The sequence below is a fragment of the Marmota marmota genome, unplaced genomic scaffold (assembly GCF_001458135.2).
Source record: "Marmota marmota marmota unplaced genomic scaffold, marMar, whole genome shotgun sequence".
Taxonomy (NCBI): Eukaryota; Metazoa; Chordata; class Mammalia; order Rodentia; family Sciuridae; genus Marmota; species Marmota marmota.
In genome coordinates, this window is record NW_026000093.1 from 14,252,611 (window position 1) to 14,258,610 (window position 6,000).

A 6,000-nucleotide genomic window follows, 5' to 3' on the forward strand; every position below is an offset into this window, starting at 1 on the left:
TTAATAACATCTATGTGAATTTATGGTTGTAATCAGAGTCTCCTCAAGTCCTCTAGCTTTTATATATTTAAGTTTATATATATATATGTATATATATATATACTTTATATATATATATATATATATATACTTTATATATATATATACTTTATATATATATATATATATATATATATATATATATATATATATACTTTATCTATCTATCTATCTATCTATCTATCTATCTAAGTAAAACAACAAAATCTTGTATGAAACATGAAATTGGATTTAGGGAACAGACGTGGTAATCCAAAGTAACCCTAGAGAAGGTAGAGTGTGTGCACACACCTGAAAGTAAGTGGGAAGATGTGATCATAGTAGTTCACACATCTTTATCTCAACACATTTTAAAATTTATTTTCTGTTCATTCAAAAAATTTTTAATGAACCTCAGTGAACACAAAGACTATTACTGTGTCTTTGTGCATGGCCACACACCCATTTGACAACAGTCACTCAATGAACATTTCTTAATCAATGAAAACGAAAAACTTAACCTTTATGGCATCGAATACCCATAAACTAAAAATGGGATTTAAGCATTATAAGAAACAAATAAAATGAAATCTGATATTTTTAGTCCTTCCTCATGAAGGTTAGGAAGTAGGTATTAGAAAAATATAAAGAAAATTTTACTTTCAAAAGAAAAGTTTTCATGATATTGCCTGAGAAGATTTTGATACAAAATCTATACACAGATTCTGATACAAAATTTTCTCAGGTAATATAATGAAAACTTACAAAATAATGCTTTTTAATAATGATTGAAGTAGGGCTGGGATGTGGCTCATGCAGTAGCGCGCTCTCCTGGCATGCGTGCGGCCCAGGTTCGATTCTCAGCACCACATACAAACAAAGATGTTGTGTCCACCGAAAACTGAAAAATAAATATTGAAATTCTCTATCTCTCTCTCTTTAAAAAAATAAATACAAAAAAATGATTGAAATATAATTCAAAAGCAACAAAGTATCCAAGTATGTAAGTATACAATTCAATTCTATCACTGTTATCTAATACCAGAACATTCTCATCATCTTAAAAGAGACTCACAGTTGTAGCAATCATTTCCCTTGCTCTAGCCTCTGGTAACCACTAATCTACCCTCTGACATATGTATTGGTAGGTTCTGAAAATTTTACAAAATTGGAATCACATATGACCTTGGTCAGGCTTCTCCTACTTAGTAGTATAATGTTTTCAAAGTTCACTCATGTTCAAAACCTTATTTTTTTTCTGTGTAATTTGAGATTATCTTTTAAAAATGTAGGTATTTACAATTAAAAATTCCCCTCAGCATTATTTTCACAACACCTATAAGTTTTGATAAGTTGTGCTTTTGTTTTATTTTGAAGTATTTCCAAACTCAGGGTATTTAGCCACTGAGCCACATCCCCAGCCCTTTTATTTTTTATTTGTTATTTTGAGTTGCTTATGGCCTTACCAATTTGCTGAGGCTGCCATTGAACTCAGGATCCTCCTGTCTCAGCTTCCCAAGCTACTGGGATTACAGATGTGTACCACTGTGCCTGGCTGTGAGTTATTCTTCGATTGTTTTATTTTTAGAAATGTGTTATTTAATTTTCATATACTTGAGAATATCTTAAAGTTCCTTCTGTTATTGGTTTCTATATTTATTCTATTGTGAACAGAGAAAAGACTTTGTATGACTTTAATCTATTTAAATTTATTGAGACTTATGGCCTAACATATGGACTGTCTTTTAGCATGTTTCATATGCCCTTCAGAAGACTACATATTTTGGAATTGTTAGGTGGAATGTTCTATAGATGTATGTTAGTTTAGGTGGTTCATACTACTGCTCAAGTCTTCTATTTCCTATTGATCTTCTATCTCCTTGTTCTGCCTATTGTTAAAAGCAAGGTATTTAATTTTTCTATTATTAATTTTCTATATCTCTCTTTAGTTGTTAATTTTTGCTTCATATACCTATATTTATAATTATCTTATTTGATCTTTTCATCAATATAAAATATCTTTCCTTTTCTCTTATAATATTTTTTTTGTCTTAAAATCTATTTTATCTGATATTAGTTCACTACAGTTCTCTTTTAGTTACTATTTATGTATCTCTTCCTATCCTTTTACTTTCTACTTATTTGTGTCTTTGGATCTAAAGAGAGTTTCATATAGACAATATAAAGTTGGACCATTAAAAAAAAATCTATCCCACCAATTCCTGCCTTTTAATTATAGTATTTAGTCCACTTACTTTTAATATAATTACTAATAAGGTAGTATTCATTGCTGTCATTTCATTATTTGATTTCTATATGTCTTGACTTTTTTTTTTTCTCCTCTCTGAATCCACTACTGTTTTATTTCATGGTGTAGATATGTCTTGGTGACACTGTTCCCCGGCCACCAAACCACACAGCCAGCCTGTTGAGAGATGGTAGCAGACCAGCAGAGCTAAGTGGTAAAGCAGGAAAATGGCAGTTGGGTATAGGCAGGGACTGTAGGCTGGAGGCTCATCAGGCCAGTGTTGCAGGCTACTCAAGGCCCACCTACCTGTCATCCCCACACCACCTGGCCTGGCCAGTGCAGACACCAGGCTCCACACAGCACTGCAGCTCCAGACTACCCCCATGGAGCCTGCTCCATTCACTGACTTCAACCTCCTGCTTCCTGAGAAGCAGGGAGAAAATAGAAGTGGAGACAAACCTGAATGGGATTCAGGGTCAGACAATGTGTTAGTACTTTTCCAAACCACAATTAGCAGGAATTCAAACCAGTAGTATTAGTACTTTTCCAAACCCCAATTAACATAATACGGTGCCAATAGCATTCATACTTTTTTCAAACCCTTATTAGCACACATTTGGACCAATAGCATTGACCCCCATGCTATGTAAACTCTTGGATTAGTACATTCAGGCACAGTTGTTTCCCTTGCACCCTGTGGGGGTTCTGTTTCTGCGCACACTTTGATAAATCCAACTCTTACTCTCATCATAGTTTCTGGATTTCATTCTTCAAATTCATGAGACAAGAACCCAGAAAGAAGAAATTGCAGGTTAGTTGCTGGGATCTGCTGCAACACTGGAGGACATAGTCTGCCATTAAAAGTGGTAACACACTTCTTGGCTACACAGGACTACAGCTTGTGCAGAGCTTACCTGCCAGCAGAAATAGAGACACTTTGGTTTCATTAGCACGTCAATTTAGTTCCAGTTTTGTTTTCCTACTATATGTTTTTGAGTTATTTTGTTAATGGTTATTATGGGAAATATAATTAATATATTAACTTTTAAAAAACTGATCCATATTAACAGAACTAATTTTAATAGTAAACAAAAATTTTGCACGAATATGTTTCTGTTCCTTCCTCATATTTTGTACATCATTGTTATCCAAATTACAATTTTATCCATTGTAACCCATCAACACAGTTTTATAAATATTACTCTGTGTAGTTTTTTTTTAACTCTTATAGGAAAAGAGAATTATAAACAAAAATATATTCATTTTGTATTTTCTTATTTACCTTTAATGATGCTATTGATTTCTTTGTGTGGATTTAAGCTACTACTATTGTCCTTTTATCTCAACAGAAAATATCCCCTTTAGTACCCCCTTCAAATATGAACTGGTGACTGGTTCTCTGCTTTTTGTTTATTTGTGTGTGTGTGTGTGTGTGTGTGTGTTTAAGAGGAAAAATTATTTTGACACCTGTTAAAATTGTAAGGAAAGCTTTATTCAAAACTATTACAGTGGGGGAGGCAATCTATTACAATAGGGGAGAGAGGGTAGGGCTCAACTTTGAATACAACAAGGATAATATCTAATCAATAAGCAGAGTGCTAGGGTCAGTGGTTGGAAGTTACTAAGAGGAGACAACATGGATAGTGAAATTTTTGCTAAGCCTCAGGATTTTTGCTAGAAGTGGCTGAGGGACCTTAGATATCAAGGGTGGAAAGTTTTCACTAAACTGATATAATTCTTGCCGAAGGTAGACCAAGGCCAAGGCCTAGTTGAGAAAAGAGGTTAGAAGAGCCTCAGTGAAGTTTGGTCAGAGAGAGACTTTGTCACTGAGAACTATGATGTTTTCTCCTCAGTTTTTTGAGAGTAATTTTGCTGACATCGAATTCTTTGTGGACAGTCTTTCTTTCAGCGCTTTAAAATATCATTCCATTGTCTCCTGAATTCCATGATTTCTGTTGAGAAGTCAAATTTTAATCATATTAGGAATTTCTTATATGTGATAAATTTGTTATTCTTTTGCTGTTTTTCAGAAATTTTCTTTGCCTTTGGCTTTTGAGAGTTCAAGTTTATGTTTCACTTTGAATTTTTCTTACTTGGAGTTCCTCAAACTTCTTGGATCTGCAGAATATTTTCCATCTAATTTGGGGAGTTTTTTTTACTATAATTTTTTCTTCAAACATACTTTCTCTTTACCTCTGTCTCCTGGGACACCCATTATAAATATGGTGGTACACTTGAAGAGTATGCCACAGTTTTGAAGATTTATTTCTTTTTATCCTTTGCTTGGCTAATCCAAATTATCTTTGAGTTCGAAAATGTTCATGTTTGCTGATTCTTTTTTTTTAAAGTATTTATTTTTTAGTTTTATAGTGGATACAATATCTTTTTTTTTAAAAGAGAGAGTGAGAGAGAGAGAATTTTTTAATATTTATTTTTTAGTTTTTGGTGTACACAACTTTGTCTTGTATGTGGTGCTGAGGATGGAACCCCGGGCTGCACGCATGCCAGGCGAGTGCGCTACCGCTTGAGCCACATCCCCAGCCCAATATCTTTATTTTATTTTTATGTGGTGTTGAAGATTGAACGCAGCGCCCCACGCGTGCCAGGTTAGCACGCTACCGCTTGAGCCACATTCCCAGTCCTGCTGATTCTTTTTTTTTTTTTTTTTTTGCCAGTTAAGCTCCTCTGGAGACTTTGCCATTCAGTTATTGATCTTTTCAGTTCAAGAATTTCTATTTGGCTCTGCCACACCTCCTTTTTTTCCTTTTTACTCTTCTTCTCTTCTCCCTCACAAAGATTGTGTGTGTGTGTGTGTGTGTGTGTGTAACTGAACCCATAGGTGCTCAATCTCTGAGCCATAATCCATATCCTACCCCTTTTTTATATTTTATTTAGAGACAGCTAAATTGCTGAGGCTGGCCTTGCACTGGCTATCCTCCTGCCTTAGCCTTACAAGTTTTTTTTTTCTTACAGTTTGTTTATTAAATAACATTTCTTGTCTAATTCTGTAAATTCTGTATAACAAAGTCTGTAAAGTTGTGTGTAAACACTGAAGTCTCTTCTTGTTTAGCTTAGGGATCAGCTAATAATTGGACAGAGATTTCCTTAAGTACCTTGAACTCTCAGCTTTTACCATGGGACTGTGTGCATGTGTGTGGACACACACGTCTTCAAAGCTACTGCAGGTATTTATGATTTTCTTTAGCCTGCACTTTCTGCTTGAGCAGAATCTCAAGGTCAGCTAGGGGTGAGATATTGCTGACTTAGGACTTTTCTGGATATAGGCCCAACTTTGGTTATGGTGCACTCATACACATGATTTTCTTGATTCCCAGGGATGTTTCAGAACTTTTCAAAGCCAATGTAGACATCATATTTACCATTTTTTCCTTTTAAGTATTTTTGGTCACTCCTTGTTAGCCCCATTCATAAATCTGCCACAGGAAGCAGCAAGGTCAAATAATTGCCATAGATATACTGCCCAGGCTGCCTAGAAACTGCAGTCCTCCTGCTTCAGCCTCCCAGATTGCTATGATTATAATTTTTTTTTTATTATTTATTGTTAGCTTTATTTTTTTTTAATTTTTTATTGTGGGTTGTTCAAAACATTACAAATTTCTTGACATATCATATTCCACACTTTGATTCAAGTGGGTTATGAACTCCCACCTTCACCCCATACACAGATTGCAGAATCACATCAGTTACACATCCATTGATTTACATATTGCCAT